The 18,865-nt window shown below is 40.3% G+C and overlaps 1 protein-coding gene across 1 annotated transcript in view; it reads left to right on the plus strand.

Moving 5' to 3' along the window:
- zbtb46 (zinc finger and BTB domain containing 46) overlaps positions 1–18,865 on the plus strand; it is a 144,945-nt gene that overhangs the window by 87,652 nt on the left and 38,428 nt on the right. The gene's annotated exons all lie outside the window — the stretch shown is intronic.

The following is an 18,865-nucleotide window of genomic DNA, read 5'->3' on the forward strand; positions in this document are numbered from 1 at the left end:
AATGTTGTTGACATAGAAAACCTGTAAAGCCTACTTTTAATACACATAAAATTCACAAGAGGTATTGGTAAGGGAATCAATAAAGAAAAAGAATCAGATCAATAGGCGGAATCAATAATGGCATTGATATCGATAAAATCTTATCAATACCCATCATTAATCGTATCGTACCAAATCGCATTGTGAGCAATTGCATCGCCATCAAATACATAACAAATTGCATCAAATCGGGAACAGGGTGAATCGTATCGCATCGTATCATCAGAGATGATGATACGATGCGATACGATTCACGATCGCATCGATACGATACGATGATACAGCTCCTCTCCTGTGGAACCAGCTCCCAATTCGGATCAGGGAGACAGACACTCTCTCTACTTTTAAGATTAGGCTTAAAACTTTCCTTTTTGCTAAAGCTTATAGTTAGGGCTGGATCAGGTGACCCTGAACCATCCCTTAGTTATGCTGCTATAGATGTAGACTGCTGGGGGGTTCCCATAATGCACTGAGTGTTTCTTTCTCTTTTTGCTCTGTATGCACCACTCTGCATTTAATCATTAGTGATTGATCTCTGCTCCCCTCCACAGCATGTCTTTTTCCTGGTTCTCTCCCTCAGCCCCAACCAGTCCCAGCAGAAGACTGCCCCTCCCTGAGCCTGGTTCTGCTGGAGGTTTCTTCCTGTTAAAAGGGAGTTTTTCCTTCCCACTGTCGCCAAGTGCTTGCTCACAGGGGGTCATTTTGACCATTGGGGTTTTTACGTAATTATTGTATGGCCTTGCCTTACAATATAAAGCGCCTTGGGGCAACTGTTTGTTGTGATTTGGTGCTATATAAATAAAATTGATTGAAATTGATTGATTGATGATGATATGATATGATATGATACAGTATGATGAGATTCACATGCCTAGTGCTTGCTGATGTATTTTATTGTTAATTATTCTTCTCACGCTGCGAGTTAGCATATGCATTTGTAGAAAACGTCTTTCTCTGCATTTCTCGGCTTGTGACGTACAGGAAAAGCAGAAACATCCTGATGGCCAACAGAGTGAAACAAATGCTATTACGTCCAATAACGAAGCTTCTGAGCTTGCATTTGAAAGTGGTGACTCTGATGTACACAGAATGTACAGAAAGGAGGCATCAGACTTCACCCCTAAACTCTAAATTTTTTCAGTCTGTCAGTTTTTGGAACCTAACGTGTGGTGACACTGCTGTTTGTGTTGCGGGACGCTATTTTACTGCCGAAAGGAACCTGCACATGGAATATCTGCATGACACTGTTTTACAGGCTGTCTGAACATACAGATGTATTTCTTACATTGAGAAAAGTCAGAATGTTATTTTCAGGAGATAATAGACTTTCTATCTAACATGCCAGAATCGTGAGAGAACTTTGTGAGGGGCTAAGGGTGGAGCTGCAGTGGGACATGTGTGAGTACTAAGAGTGGACTTGGACATTATTCTCCAGCTGGTGATTACATGCGACCCGTGCTTGAGGACTTATAGTGGACCTAGACATTGTTCTCCGGCTGGCCATCGCATGATCCATTCGTGAGGACTTCTTTGGTGGAGTGAGTTTTACATATATAATTTTGGAAATCATTCTACAAGTGGGTGCGTGACCTGTTCAGTTTTTTTTCTTTTTGTATTTTGTTTTCCTCAGTGGAGCTGGTAGGCTTTATTACCTAAGGCCATCAAAATATGACCATTGGGTATTGCAAAGTCTATCTTCTATTCTAGTCTGTCCTTCTATCAGTCTGTGCTCAGCAAAAGTCCAGTCCTATTACTGCCAGGGTCTTCAAATTCACAGGGAACACTCTTGGGACACAGACCTTGGACAAAGATGACTAACCTTGACCTAATTTAAGAGGTATTTTAAGTGGTTAAAAAGTCACATTCTGTTTCCTATTTTTATGCTATGAATCATGTATATCAGTTTTTGTTTTTTTTTAGGGGATTGGGGTGACAGCCAATCAGAGTAGAGCAGCACCGTGATGTCATTGGCTAGTCTCTCTGCCGCTCCAAAACTGATTCCTTTGTGGCTAACTATAACACGTTTCTCATATATTATGTAAAAGTTAAAACTGAGAACGCTGCTTTTGTAACCTGATTTACAAGACATCTTCCTGATGTTAGCCTGATGACATCACTGGCTGGTCTAGCTAGCTGCTAACTCCACTTTGTATTTGTGTAAATATAATCTCTTTCTCATATATTATGTAAAAGCCCACGACAAATAAATCAATTTTATTTATATAGCGCCAAATCACAACAAACAGTTGCCCCAAGGCGCTTTATATTGTAAGGCAAGGCCATACAATAATTACGGAAAAACCCCAACGGTCAAAACGACCCCCTGTGAGCAAGCACTTGGCAACAGTGGGAAGGAAAAACTCCCTCTTAACAGGAAGAAACCTCCAGCAGAACCAGGCTCAGGGAGGGGCAGTCTTCTGCTGGGACTGGTTGGGGCTGAGGGAGAGAACCAGGAAAAAGACATGCTGTGGAGGGGAGCAGAAATCAATCACTAATGATTAAATGCAGAGTGGTGCATACAGAGCAAAAAGAGAAAGAAACACTCAGTGCATCATGGGAACCCCCCAGCAGTCTAAGTCTATAGCAGCATAACTAAGGGATGGTTCAGGGTCACCTGATCCAGCCCTAACTATAAGCTTTAGCAAAAAGGAAAGTTTTAAGCCTAATCTTAAAAGTAGAGAGGGTGTCTGTCTCCCTGATCTGAATTGGGAGCTGGTTCCATGGGAGAGGAGCCTGAAAGCTGAAGGCTCTGCCTCCCATTCTACTCTTACAAACCCTAGGAACTACAAGTAAGCTTGCAGTCTACTATGAGGTCCCTAAGATAAGATGGGACCTGATTATTCAAAACCTTATAAGTAAGAAGAAGAATTTTAAATTCTATTCTAGAATTAACAGGAAGCCAATGAAGAGAGGCCAATATGGGTGAGATATGCTCTCTCCTTCTAGTCCCCGTTAGTACTCTAGCTGCAGCATTTTGAATTAACTGAAGGCTTTTCAGGGAACTTTTAGGACAACCTGATAATAATGAATTACAATAGTCCAGCCTAGAGGAAATAAATGCATGAATTAGTTTTTCAGCATCACTCTGAGACAAGACCTTTCTAATTTTAGAGATATTGTGTAAATGCAAAAAAGCAGTTCTACATATTTGTTTAATATGCGCATTGAATGACATATCCTGATCAAAAATGACTCCAAGATTTCTCACAGTATTACTAGAGGTCAGGGTAATGCCATCCAGAGTAAGGATCTGGTTAGACACCATGTTTCTAAGATTTGTAGGGCCAAGTACAATAACTTCAGTTTTATCTGAGTTTAAAAGCAGGAAATTAGAGGTCATCCATGTCTTTATGTCTGTAAGACAATCCTGCAGTTTAGCTAATTGGTGTGTGTCCTCTGGCTTCATGGATAGATAAAGCTGGGTATCATCTGCGTAACAATGAAAATTTAAGCAATGCCGTCTAATAATACTGCCTAAGGGAAGCATGTATAAAGTGAATAAAATTGCTCCTAGCACAGAACCTTGTGGAACTCCATAATTAACCTTAGTCTGTGAAGAAGATTCCCCATTTACATGAACAAATTGTAATCTATTAGATAAATATGATTCAAACCACCGCAGCGCAGTGCCTTTAATACCTATGGCATGCTCTAATCTCTGCAATAAAAGTTTATGGTCAACAGTATCAAAAGCAGCGCTGAGGTCTAACAGAACAAGCACAGAGATGAGTCCACTGTCTGAGGCCATAAGAAGATCATTTGTAACCTTCACTAATGCTGTTTCTGTACTATGATGAATTCTAAAACCTGACTGAAACTCTTCAAATAGACCATTCCTCTGCAGATGATCAGTTAGCTGTTTTACAACTACCCTTTCAAGAATTTTTGAGAGAAAAGGAAGGTTGGAGATTGGCCTATAATTAGCTAAGATAGCTGGGTCAAGTGATGGCTTTTTAAGTAATGGCTAATTACTGCCACCTTAAAAGCCTGTGGTACATAGCCAACTAATAAAGATAGATTGATCATATTTAAGATCGAAGCATTAAATAATGGTAGGGCTTCCTTGAGCAGCCTGGTAGGAATGGGGTGTAATAGACATGTTGATGGTTTGAATGAAGTAACTAATGAAAATAATTCAGACAGAACAATCGGAGAGAAAGAGTCTAACCAAATACTGGCATCACTGAAAGCAGCCAAAGATAACAATACGTCTTTGGGATGGTTATGAGTAATTTCTTCTCTAATAGTTAAAATTTTATTAGCAAAGAAAGTCATGAAGTCATTACTAGTTAAAGTTAAAGGAATACTCGGCTCAATAGAGCTCTGACTCTTTGTCAGCCTGGCTACAGTGCTGAAAAGAAACCTGGGCTTGTTCATATTTTCTTCAATTAGTGGTGAGTAGTAAGATGTTCTAGCTTTACGGAGGGCTTTTTTATAGAGCAACAGACTCTTTTTCCAGGCTAAGTGAAGATCTTCTAAATTAGTGAGACGCCATTTCCTCTCCAACTTATGGGTTATCTGCTTTAAGCTGCGAGTTTGTGAGTTATACCACGGAGTCAGGCACTTCTGATTTAAAGCTCTCTTTTTCAGAGGAGCTACAGCATCCAAAGTTGTCTTCAATGAGGATGTAAAACTATTGACGAGATACTCTATCTCACTTACAGAGTTTAGGTAGCTACTCCGCACTGTGTTGGGATATGGCATTAGAGAACATAAAGAAGGAATCATATCCTTAAACCTAGTTACAGCACTTTCTGAAAAACAACTTATTCCCCACTGCTGGGTAGTCCATCAGAGTAAATGTAAATGTTATTAAGAAATGATCAGACAGAAGGGAGTTTTCAGGGAATACTGTTAAGTCTTCAATTTCCATACCATAAGTCAGAACAAGATCTAAGATATGATTAAAGTGGTGGGTGGACTCATTTACATTTTAAGCAAAGCCAATTGAGTCTAATAATAGATTAAATGCAGTGTTGAGGCTGTCATTCTCAGCATCTGTGTGGATGTTAAAATCGCCCACTATAATTATCTTATCTGAGCTAAGCACTAAGTCAGACAAAAGGTCTGAAAATTCACAGAGAAACTCACAGTAACGACCAGGTGGACGATAGATAATAACAAATAAAACTGGTTTTTGGGACTTCCAATTTGGATGGACAAGACTAAGAGTCAAGCTTTCAAATGAATTAAAGCTCTGTCTGGGTTTTGATTAATTAATAAGCTGGAATGGAAGATTGCTGCTAATCCTCCACCTCGGCCCGTGCTACGAGCATTCTGGCAGTTAGTGTGACTCGGGGGTGTTGACTCATTTAAACTAACATATTCATCCTGCTGTAACCAGGTTTCTGTAAGGCAGAATAAATCAATATGTTGATCAATTATTATATCATTTACTAACAGGGACTTAGAAGAGAGAGACCTAATGTTTAATAGACCACATTTAACTGTTTTAGTCTGTGGTGCAGTTGAAGGTGCTATATTATTTTTTCTTTTTGAATTTTTATGCTTAAATAGATTTTTGCTGGTTATTGGTGGTCTGGGAGCAGGCACCGTCTCTACGGGGATGGGGTAATGAGGGGATGGCAGGGGGAGAGAAGCTGCAGAGAGGTGTGTAAAACTACAACTCTGCTTCCTGGTCCCAACCCTGGATAGTCACAGTTTGGAGGATTTAAGAAAATTGGCCAGATTTCTAGAAATGAGAGCTGCTCCATCCAAAGTGGGATGGATGCCGTCTCTCCTAACAAGACCAGGTTTTCCCCAGAAGCTTTGCCAATTATCTCTGAAGCCCACCTCATTTTTTGGACACCACTCAGACAGCCAACAATTCAAGGAGAACATGTGGCTAAACATGTCACTCCCGGTCCGATTGGGAAGGGGCCCAGAGAAAACTACAGAGTCCGACATTGTTTTTGCAAAGTTACACACCGATTCAATGTTAATTTTAGTGACCTCCGATTGGCTTAACCGGGTGTCATTACTGCCGACGCGAATTACAGTCTTACCAAATTTATGCTTAGCCTTAGCCAGCAGTTTCAAATTTCCTTCGATGTCGCCTGCTCTGGCCCCCGGAAGACAATTGACTATGGTTGCTGGTGTCGCTAACTTCACATTTCTCAAAACAGAGTCGCCAATAACCAGAGTTTGATCCTCGGCGGGTGTGTCGTCGAGTGGGGAAAAATGGTTAGAAATGTGAACGGGTTGGCGGTGTACACGGGGCTTCTGTTTAGAACTACGCTTCCTCCTCACAGTCACCCAGTCGGCCTGCTTTCCCGGCTGCTCAGGATCTGCCAGAAGGAAACTAACGGCGGCTAAGCTACCTTGGTCCACACCGACTACAGGGGCCTGGCTAGCTGTAGGATTTTCCAAGGTGCGGAGCCGAGTCTCCAATTCGCCCAGCCTGGCCTCCAAAGCTACGAATAAGCTACACTTATTACAAGTATCATTACTGCTAAAAGGAGGCCGAGGAATAACTAAACATTTCACAACCAGAGCAGAAAAGTGCAGGAGAGACAGGAGAAGCCGCCATGCTAAACCGGCTAAGAGCTAGCAGCTGCGCTAAGCTAGCGGATTCCTAAAAACACACAAAGTGCATAATGTGTAAATAATTTAGAGGTGATTCAGCAGAGGGAGTGCTTTAGTTAAGGCACGTGAAGATTACACTGTGAAACAAATCATTATCTAGTTAACTAGATCAATCTAACTGTGCAGATTAAACAGCTAACAGATACAGCAAAACACCACTGTGCTCCGGAACAGGAAGTGATACAATACCGCAGTGAGAGCCAACCACCAGTAGAGGCCAAACACTTCTAAAACTGAAAACGCTGTTTTTGTAACCTGATAACACCTCTGGAGTTATTTACAAGACATCTCGCGGACGTCAGCATGCATGCAAATCACATGCAGTTAAAGCGAACTTCCGCACTTTTCAAAAGCTCATGTATGTGCACACGCACACCCTCCTGCAATATTGTTTATGATTGATTGATTGAGTTTATTCTGCAACATCAATATAAACAGAGAGAGGTGAATATATCAATGATGCACTGATAACACAATAAAGCATAAATGCTTCTTTCCATTGTGGTCCTTGTGAAATTATCACGTGACAAAATAGAGGGGCTTGATTGAACATGTACATGTTGCAAATAAGACAGTAGGATCTTAATAATTAATCTAAATATCAATAAATGTATCATAAATGTGATAAATTATATATATATATGTGTGTGTGGTTTGCATGGAGATACCAATTAAACAACTGCAAATTATAAAGAAGACAATGCTCATACGGCCAAGGGTATTTTTTGCATTGCATTATATTTTTTATTTTACTTTGAGAGTCTGTCGGATTTTGGATCTTGATGTGTGCGAGTCTGTTCTGTAACAGAGCAGCATGCAGTTTTAACAGCGTTATAGCTCCTGTCATCAATGAGCACTCGCATGTGGATCTTTGAGCTGTTTTCCAGGCTGTCTGATCACACAGCTGTATTTCTTCAATTTTCATAGTTATAGCAATAACATCACTTATAAGCGTGCACAAAGCTGAGCCTCTAGCAGAGACTGTTTTAACAGGCTGGGTTCACAACTAATAGACATGCACACGCACTAAGTCTTCTCACAGTGGAGAGTGGCTGCTGCTTTTACTGTGGCTGCATCAAAATGAACAGTTATCACAGTCATCATAACACAATATCACACTTATGTAACTTTGCAATTAATCTGTGGCTCAATTCTTAAGAAGCTGCATTCCTTTCAGGTGAGCGCTGGGACATTTTCCTATGTAAATGCTGTTGGAAACACTCGGAACAGGAGTACTCACGAATACTTTGTTTTTGGCAGTCTTCCTAGCTGTTTGTTGTGAATGCCAATATACTTTGAGACCAGTCATGGAAGTGCACATAGTAATCCTGGTGTGTTATCAGATGTTCACTAACAGCCTAAATCTAAATTGTTATGACTTCAGTGCAACATTTTCTTTAAGAATGGTAATTTATGCTATGACTCAGGTTGTGTGTGTGCGTGGGTGTGTGTGTGTGTGTGTGTGTGGGGGGGGTGTTAATAATAATAATAATAATTATTATTATTATTATTATTTCTTATCCTGATACTCTGGATATGTTTCACTGTTGTTTGTTCAGGGAGTTTGCAAGAGGTGGTTTCTGTATGAATAAGGAAAGTCTTTGGAAAATTCATTATGTGAAAGAGAGCACGTCGAGTCTGCGGGTTCTTGGTATGATTTTCATGCAGGACTAGTAAGATTGTGAAGATTTCTAAAGTAAAAAGTATTTCAAACTTTAGAATGTATTCTCTTAGGTCACATTTTATAGTCACCTTCCTGTGGAATTTATCTTGCAACACTGATAGCAAATTATCAAAACTGAGTGGAATCCACTTTTAATGCTGATGAAGATTTTGACAATTTTAATTAAAAAAAATTGAAATGAAGTAAACATATTGTGGAGATAGGCAATTAAAATATTTTGTACATTTCTGTTTAAAGGTTGCTATAACAATAATGATACAAGAGCAGCTGAATTCTGATGTAAGTTTGATCCAGTTTCTGCCGTTTTATCAAGTATTGCTGAGTGATGCAAAGAAGAAGCCTTTGGGTTATAGAATGACTCTAAGTCAAAAAGTTAACTTTTTATTTTTCCTTTTATCAAGAGCAATCACATAGAACAGTCATGCTTCAGCAATACAGTGCTGATATATATTACCGCTAGTCAATCAGATGCGCTTAGGGCGTTTTCCACCTGAACATCCAGAACAAGGTCTGAACCACCATTCATGTAAGTATACGTTTAGTCTGGTTTTGTTGGTTTCACATTACAATGTTACAGTCAGGTTAAAGAACTTTTCATGGGATACAGTCCTGACATCATCTACGTAAGCTGCTTCTTCCCATACTTGCATGCGTCAGACGTTGACTTGTTGACAATTTGGTATATAGTTCTGTTCAAACTTTTATTCAAACTACATTGTTATTGTTATGGTATTTTTATCAACAATACTTGCTGTCAAAAGTAAAAAAATAAAATAAATTAAACTTTGACTGCCGCAGTGACAACGACAAAATTAATACCCGTATTTGTCCATTGGAGGGCCCAGGGCCAAGCATCAGCCCACCCTTTTGTTGAAGAAAGTTGTTTAAATGCCCACCTGAAATTAAATTACATGGAATCCATTTAATGAATGAGAAAAGGACAAAAAATGGGTACAATCAGGTGAGCTGTTTATGATTTTTTTTTTTAAATTTGTGATGAAATTCGACATTTTATTGAAAATGACATTCTGATGTACATGATATTGGCCATGCTCATGCATTGGCCCACCTCCTCTTCAGGCAGAATTTTGTGTGGACAACCCGAGCCCTCTCATGGTGAATGGGGTATTTGGTTTTTAGCAAGGACAGCAGTGCAGAGAGTCACGTGGTTCTTGTCAGATAAATTAATAAAACAATTGTCCTTTTCTTTTCTTCTTCTACTGGTCAGTTGGTGACAATAGCCAACCTCAACTTCCTATAATTGATCCGAAAGTCTGAACCATGCAAAAGTGCTTTGACACTGCAATCGCACCAGACCGTGGTTCAGTTTGATCTGGACAAAGACCACCTATTTTGGTTGAACCAAATTTTAGTCCTTCGATCCAGACCGTGTTCTGAGGCAACTTTCACACCTGTTATTTTGTTTGGACCAAATTAGAAAAGTCTGAAGGTCCCAACCAAACCAGGTAAATGTGAATGCATGAATCAAAATCTTTTTTGGGGGGGGGGGAGAATTTCATTTATTACTCAGGGTATACTTCCCTGACACACACCAAATAATGTGAATAATAAAATTAGCCAGCCAACACAAAATAGTTTTTATTTTATCCCTCTGGCCAAGTGGTCAGTGCACTTGCTTCCAGAACAGAAGCTTCCTGGTTCAAGACCAACTGTGGCCATTCTCCATGCAATGTGGAGTTGTGCCTGGAAGGACATCAAGCATGACATTTGTGCAAAATCAAGAGGCAACCTAAAGGAAAAAGGGAGAAGCTGAAAGAACCTGCTAGTAGTAGATTCAGCTGTAGTTATGAAATAATTTTGTGTATCATTTGACCACACAGAGAGAAATAAGCGTATCATTTCTGTACCCAGCTGTACATACAATCAAAAAAGTGGACCTTAAGGTGAAAACTTTGGACTTCTGTTTAATTTTAAAGGTACAAAATCATTGCCAGTCATGTTCAAAGGTAGATTGTTTGTAACCTGCTGGGGTACAGTCGGAGTGACAAAGCATTTATGGTCTTTTAGGTCCATTCCTGTAGCTTAATTTCTTAGTGTGCACTGCTCTACGCTTTGGCCAATAAAATACATAAAGGCAAATTTATTCTTTTATTACTTAAACATTATTACTTCTAACAGTGTACAGGGCAAATTTGTCCTAAAAGCAAAGGTGGAGCTGTGCGGAGAGCAGCAGTTGAATCTGGGACATTGTGGTCATTAAACACCAATGTCAGGTTGAACGGTGTGTAGGGGACTGAGCCTCAGGATGCTCAAAAAATGAGCACCTAGGCCCTTTTCACTTTGGTAAATTACCATACTGAAATTGGGCTTTTTACCTAAGTAGGGTATAGGGATGGGTATTGATAAGATTTTATTGATATCAATGCCATTATCGATTCTGCTTGTCGATCCGATTCCTTATCAGTTCCCTTGTTAATACCTTCTGTGAATTTTCTGTGTACTAAAAGTAGGCTTCACAGGTTTTCTATATCAACAACATTTTATTGAGTCCTAAAGTAAATAAATATGAAATTAGTCACTGGATCGTTGAACTCTGGACACAAATAAAAATTAATAAAATCTGTACATGGTCACTTTATCCTAGATCTCTGGACATAAATAGAAATAAACAAAATCTGTAGTTATTGTCAAAAGCATTTCCCTTCAGATATGAAGAGACAAATGTAACTCCATAGCCTCTGATCTGAGCTCTTACAGCTGGATGCGCTGCACATTAACATCAATCTAATTCAAAAAGAACGGCGGCCGTCTCATTTTGGGAGAGAAAAAAAACGGTTTTGGTCTGTTATAGTTTGTTGTCTGTATTACAATGTTTGGAAAGCGGTGTCATTTGATTTAAAGCGGTGATTCACTTTGAAGTTATTAATTCTGACCGGACTCTAACTTGACTCAGTACAGAGAGCGGTGCAGCGTTTGGAGCTGTGCAAACAGAACGGAGGACGATTCTTGTTTCTTTCCTACAGCAAGACGAGTCCCAGTTAGTGACTTTAATCCACACAAATGTAATTGACATCTTTAAATGGCTTTGAGAGGGGTTAATGAAGAAATTGCGGACCTTCTAAAAAGCAGCAAAACAGAGAACCAATGACACAGCAGCTTCGTCGCATCAAGCAGAGCCACTGGAAAGCAGTTGATTGCAATCAACCAGTGGTGGGCACAGCTTACCACAAAGTTTGATTCAATAACCGCTAATCCACTAACTGAAAAGTTAACTTTTATAACGCTAAATCCCCTTTCACACTGGCGTATTCGTAGAGCTGTGTATTGCGGTGTTGTGTTTCATTTAAGTACGCCCGAAATGCGCGCGTACTCAGCCTTTTTCCATGTTTGTAGATCTGCTTGCAGCTGCGTGTGTTCACTTTTTAATGTGTGCACAGTCACGTGTAGCCCTTGCCGCTATTTAAAACCAGTTCACTCCTGTCGGCTGTGCAGAACACATCGTTGCGCTTGTAAAACAGTGGACTGTATCATGAGGGTTTTACAGTTGGATTAGTGCCACATATGTAGCCAAAGCTGCTATTTTCTGCCTCTGTGGAAGTGCGCTCTGTTCTCTACTGCAGTGTGGTGCGGTCAGAAACACACTCATTTAACATTATTATTATTTGTCTTGGTAGATCATTTTCATTGTGTACAGATGCAGCTGTGGTAAAGGCTGCTGTAAATGAAGCGCTGTGACTCGTTAAACTTTTAAAGCTCTGGTTGCTCCGATCAGGTCCGCTGATTTGATCAGACCTGATCGATCAGTTCGTCTGATGATCGCACCGACATGCAGCGACGGCGCTTTTACTTTAAAGAGCCGCAGCACGTATTCAGGTTTGATCAGACACAGAGAGAAAGACGAAGGGAGAGAGAGCACGACAGAGAGAGAGAGAGAGAGCGACCGACCTGCTGTTTCTGTTGTATTTCTGGATTTCTGAGTTGAGGTTCGATTCCCTGTTCTGAGCACACACACACGTCCATCAGTTAGATCAGCTGTTCTGATCACACAGAGGTGCTGTGGGCTGCGTGATCCTGTTCTCCAGCTGATTCCTCTGGATGCACGCACTCAGTTTTTGGATGTGTATAGGAACCCGTTGTTGCACAGACTTGCATGCAGTAACGCTGTGCTGTGCAGACCTGCTTAAAACTGCATATTCTACGTGTCCAGCGCTCTACGCCGAAGAAAAACATGTTTAATTTCTTCCGTCCTAGGCGAGTAGCCCTCAACATACTGCTGCGTAGGGAGAAAAAAACTTGACATAGAGCTGCTAAAAGTGGGTGTAGAGTTGCTCAACTCGGTGTAGACGATACGCCAGAATACGCAGCTCTACGAATATGCCAGTGTGAAAGGGGCTTAAACTGATAAAAAAAATTTAGCAGAAGCTACAGCTAATCACTAACTTTTAGTATTGATTCTGGTTCACTGTCAGCTACTGACAAGCCAGTTTTGAGTTTAAGCACCGCCAACTCTTCTCAGTAAAGGTATACTGTAATTCTTAGGGAGAAGGGCACCTTCAGTCTGATATTAATTTACTACTTAATTGCTTCATTCCTTATTCATGGGAATTGCTTGAGCTACATCTGTCTGTCTCTCTCTCGCTCTGTCTCTCTCACCATCTTTCCTTCATATTTGTCAACATGCTTATTACTTTTAGAAACAGTAATATGATGTACAAAGCAACTGATTGAGGATTTCAATGGATTATTGTGTAATGTAAGAATTGTGTGTGGCCGCATAACGGCTCAGTGTATTAACACAGACTCGCTGCAAAGTATTTCTATGAAACGTCTGTGTACACATGTTGACACAAACAGCTGCAGGAATTAGGATTTACATTCTTTTGAACGCCATCCTTTGGAAACATCTGCTGTGTTCACTTGATGCCATTATTGAGGTCAGTAACTACCCAGCTTCCATTTATCTCTTTCACTAATGCTTGATCTCACAACTTTATTATTCTCACCTTTTTGTGTTTGGAAAAAAATATTTAAAAGCTTTCATGTGAATTTTTGAGAAAAGCAAAAAAATAAATAAATAAAAATAGTGCTTGCATCCTCATTTTGGTGACTTGATCGTTATGTATAGATTTTCTATATTTATTGTGTAGTTTTCAGTGTATGTCTCAGTCTTTGAATTATATTTTCAAGTACTTTTTATTTTTTCTTCTATTGACCTTTCCAGTGCTGGATTTAAATCGACACAGTCAAAATTGATAAACACGAGAGGTAGGGGTACACCCTGCAACCCCTGCTGTTTACATATTCTGATTTAATACTGTCAACTCATTAACATTCTTTCCTTGATTCAAGAAGATTTTGGGTTTGATGTCCAACAAACCACAGTTCCATTCTGTGCAGACTTTGCATGTTGTCCCGGTGTCTACGTGGCTTTCCTCTCACCTTCAATTCAATTTTATGTTCAGTCTCCATCTAACGCCATAGACCATGGTTGTGTCTGTTGACCTGGAGTTAGTTCCTGGGCGCAGCAGTGGGGCTGCCTAATGCAGCTCATGGTTAAATTGGGTCTTATGTTGTGATTGTGTGATGGAGTTTCTCCTGGCTGCTATTTTTACAATTGCATGGATCTTTATATGTCCACTAGGAGTAGTGTTAAATTTACCTCAACATGTACTGAAAAATACATGAACATACAAACATATAATGTGTTTTTTATTTGAGGAGACATAAGCACAACCTTTTTTGGCTGCTTCTCGTTGCCACAGGCCTTTAGAGATCCATAGTGAGATATGGCAGAAGTTTTACCCCGGATGTGCTTCCTGACACAATGCCAGTTCAACATAGAGAAACATATGCAGTTCTTGATGTTCCCCAGCAGACTATCAGCAAAATAGTAATCAGGACATACTCTGTTTAACGTCTGAGATATAACAGGATCAGGTGTGCACTAAATCCATTTATGTGGACAATGTGGGTTGTCTCAGTCTGCTCCTGAAGTCAGTCCATGCTGGTGAGTGATCCCTCCTCTTTTGTGTATTAATTTTTCCATCCTTCTATTTTCTTAACCTGCTTATTCCAGTTCAGGGTCACAGGGGGTTGGTGCCCATCCCAGTGGTCACTGAGTCAACACATACGAGGTCTATTAGAAAAGTATCCGACCTTATTATTTTTTTCAAAAACCATATGGATTTGAATCACGTGTGATTACATCAGACATGCTTGAACCCTCGTGGGCATGCAAGAGTTTTTTCACGCATGTCGGTTACGTCATTCGCCTGTGGGCAGTCTTTGAGTGAGGAGTCGCCCACCCTCTCGTCGATTTTTTTCATTGTTTAGGAATGGCTCAGAGACTGCTGCTTTGTTTGATCAATTTTTTTTCAAAACTGTAAGGCACAACTGAGTGGACACCATTTGATAAATTCAGCTGGTTTTCGTTAAAAATTTTAACGGCTGATGAGAGATTTTGGTCTGGTAGTGTCGCCGTAAGGACGGCCCACGGCGCCTGACGGTGATCTGCGCTTCGAGGCGGCAGTGTCTCGCCGTTTCAAGTTGAAAACTTCCACGTTTCAAGCTCTGTTGACCCAGGAAGTCGTCAGAGAACAGAGAACTTTCAGAAGAAGTCGGCATGAGGAGTTTATTCGGCCATTCCATTGTTAACGGACATTTTGTAATGAAAGAACGTGCGGGCAGAGTAGCATGTCGGGCTGGACCCGACCGCGAGGGGTCGCGACAGGAAAAACACCTCAGTTGGAAACCTTAACGGGCAAGTTGGAACATGCCCAAGCTGTTAAACAATTTCTCAGTTACTCAGTTGTTGAAAGCCATCAAAAGCCGCCTGAATTTTACAAATGGTTTTCAACACGGAGGTGTTTCTCCAGTCGCGGCACACACAGATTTGCCGAGTCGTCACGGAAACGACTCGGCGAATTTGCGCGCGCGTCTTTCGTTACAAAATGTCCTGGAAGCACTGCACGACGTCCCGCTGTGTGGGAAGTCCTTACACCGACAGAAACACCCCATAATCTCTCATCAGCCGTTAAACTTTTCACCGAAAACCAGCTTAATTTCTCCAATAGTGTCCACTCGGATATTCCTCACAGGTCCAGAAAACATTTTGATAAAGCAATGCGCGCCGTCTCGAGCAGCGTGTGAAACAAAGGAATTCAGCCGAGAGGGCGGGACCACATCTCACTCAAGGCCTGCCCACAGGGAAATGACGTCACCGACACGCGTGAAAAAACTCACGCATGTGCACGAGGGTTCAAGCATGATTGGTGTAATCGCACGTCATTCAAATCCATATAGTTAAAAAAAATAATAAAAGGGTCGGTTTATTATCTAATAGACCTCGTATATACAAAAAGACCAGTACACCTAACTTGCATGTTTTTGGAAGTGGGAGGAAACCCACACAAACGTGGAGAACATTCAAACTCCACACAAAAAGGACCAGGTTGGAGGCAAACCTGGGACCTTCTTGCAGTGAGGCAACAGTAAGTCACCATTCTGCCCTGTATCTTCAATTTGTCTGGTTAAAATAGGTTTGCATGACTTTTTAATTCAATGTAATGGTTTTGGCACATGTGCAGATGCTTCTGATTTTGGCTGACAGATATTTTTTTCTTCATTTTACATAGTAGGTATTGAATAGGGCAGGGAAGAGGATTTTGCAACATGATCACTCAGTCACCTACTTTTAGGACTGCAAAACATGTTTTTGAGATTAGGATTGGGTGGACTCAACCCAGTTTCATGCTGTCTTTTTTTCATGATACATTTTCCTGATGCGGTCAAGTTTCACTAGTCACTATTTTTAATCTGAACCATAACCCCTGTGTTACCCCAAATTTCATGATACCATCACAAACTAATACAAACACTTTTCATGACGCCATCATGAACCTGGGTCAGGTTGGTGCACACTGGGTGTCTGCAAGTCTCTGCAGCCTACGGTGCATCCGGAAAGTATTCACAGTGCTCCACTTTTTCCACATTTTGTTATGTTACAGCCTTATTCCAAATTTCTATCTTTGGGCAGTTTTACCCATTCCTCTTTGCATGCACCTCTCAAGCTCCATCAGGTTGGATGGGGAGCATCGGTGCACAGCCACTTCCAGATCTCTCCAGACAAGTTCAATCAGATTCAGATCTGAGTTCTGGCTGGGCCACTCAATGACATTCACAGAGTTGTCCTGAAGCTACTCCTTTGATATCTTGGCTGTGTGTTTAGGGTCATTGTCCTGCTGAAAGATGAACCATCACCCCAGTCTGAGGTCAAGTGCGCTCTGGAGCAGGTTTTCATCCAGATTGTCTCTGTACATTGCTGCTTTCATCTTTCCCTCAATCCTGACTAGTCTCCCAGTTCCTGCTGCTGAAAAAACATCCCCACAGCATGATGCTGCCACCACCATGCTTCACTATAGGGATGGTGCCTGGTTTCCTCTAAACATCACACCTGGCATTCACGCCAAAGATTTCAATCTTTGTCTCATCCGACCAGAGAATTTTGTTTCTCATGGGTTGAGAATCCATCGGGTACCTTTTGGCAAACTCAAGGTGGGCTGCCATGTGCCTTTTACTAAGGAGTGGCTTCTGTCTACCCACTCAACCATACACCAGGGTTCTCCCCAGAAATTTTTTGTATAGTGATGCTGTTGGCAACTATCACCTGGCAACACTTCCACTCGGAGTCCCATCTGACCTTGTGTCCTGAAGTCCTAAGACAAAATTAAAAACTTTTAGTACTGTTTCTGGTCTGACTCTATGCTGAATTGTTGATCAGTGAAATTAATATTAAATGTTTGTATTTCATTGACACACTATACATGCTACGAATGTGCAATAAACATATTTGAAAGAAAAAAGAATGTAGAGTAAGACAATTGAAAATGTGGGAAATTACAAACTTTTTTACACATTTCCCCTACATCATTTTCAATTTGAAAATTTTGAATTCCCAAGTCACAAATTCACCAGGTTGGCGGCAAAGTGTGAAATTTTCCCCTTGTTCTTGTGATTCTGATTTTGACACAGCTCTGCATTGTCCAAAAACATTAGAAAACAGACAGTCCAGCTTTCCTCCCCTGAAAAAAATGTATGTGCTAATGATAAACTTTCAATGTAAAAAAAAAAGACAAAAAAAGACAAATTTTATACTGAAACCAGTTTAAACAGACTAAAACATACTTATGCCTTCCTTCTTGCAAGAAGAATGGAAAACTGAAATGGAGAATAACCCCATAAATGATCCTTTAGATCTAAAAAATAAACCACAAACTAGTTCAAAAACAAGGACATTATTTAACATCCTGGTTAGCAACACAACATCAAAGTATTCATGGTTGTAAGTCTATCCGTGCACATGCTGTGACATGTACTGTCAACTGTGCACTGAAAAAAGAGAATGTTTGAACAACTTAAAAAGTGTTACAATTTGTAAAAACGTGAATGACTTAAGTTGTTTGAACTTAAGTTTGAAAGTTAACTAACTTACAAACTTAAGTGCAAACAACTTAATTCATTCAGGTTTTTACAAATTGTAACACTTTTTTAAGTTGGTTCCAACATTCTCTTTTTTCATTATGGGACCTTATATACAGACAGGTGTGTACCTTTCCAAATCATGTCCAATCAACTGAATTTACACCAGGTTGACTCCAATTAACCTGTAGAAACATCTCAAAGATGATCAGTAGAAACAGGATGCACCTGAGCTCAATTTTGAGCTTCATGGTAAAGGCTGTGAATATTTATGTGCATGTGATTTATTCGTTTTTTATGTTTTATAAATTTGCAAAAATCTCAAAAACTTTACCACATTGTCATTATGGGTTATGGCATTAAAATTTTGAGGGGGAAAAAATTTATTTACTCCATTTTGGAAAAAGGCTGTAACTAAATGTGGAAAAAGTGAAGCACTGTGAACACTTTCTGGATGCAGTGTATGTGAATCACACCTTCTTCCTTGTGTACCTTAACAGAAGCACATTATCAGTTAAAGTTTGCCATTTGAGCTTTTATAAAATGAAGTCTCAGTTTTGTCTAATTTGCATCCTTTTTTTCTATTTGACTGGGTGTCACCCATATAATTTGTGGGTGTGTTATTTTAGAAGGTGACCACTTTCACACTGCAGTGGCTTTGTTCCCACCTTGAGATAAGATAAAGCATGAAACACAAGTCAGTGATTGATTTCTTTGGCACTTGTTTGAGATTTGGGGCAAACACCTACATTATAAGGCCACATCATACCGGAATTGGAAATACTTTTTGTTTGTTTTTCTGTTATTAAAAATATACACATGTACGTACGTACACACACACACACACACACACACACACACACACACACACACAGAGTGACCTTTTGTGGCAGCTTGGGGGATTTTGGCAATCTGGTTCATGGCCGGTGTGATGTACACACATTCACGTACATACAGCTCCAAGCATGAGATCGTGCAGACATGAACAGTTCAATCACACGTGGGCTGTTCTTTCCATTTCCCTTTAGCTGTTGCACATTGATTATATCGAGAATCTTTTTTGAAATCCAGCATCTTTATCTGACTCTTTTCCTCTCCATTCTGCAGCCTCAGAGTTCC

The sequence above is a fragment of the Thalassophryne amazonica genome, chromosome 6, assembly GCF_902500255.1.
Source record: "Thalassophryne amazonica chromosome 6, fThaAma1.1, whole genome shotgun sequence".
Lineage (NCBI taxonomy): Eukaryota > Metazoa > Chordata > Actinopteri > Batrachoidiformes > Batrachoididae > Thalassophryne > Thalassophryne amazonica.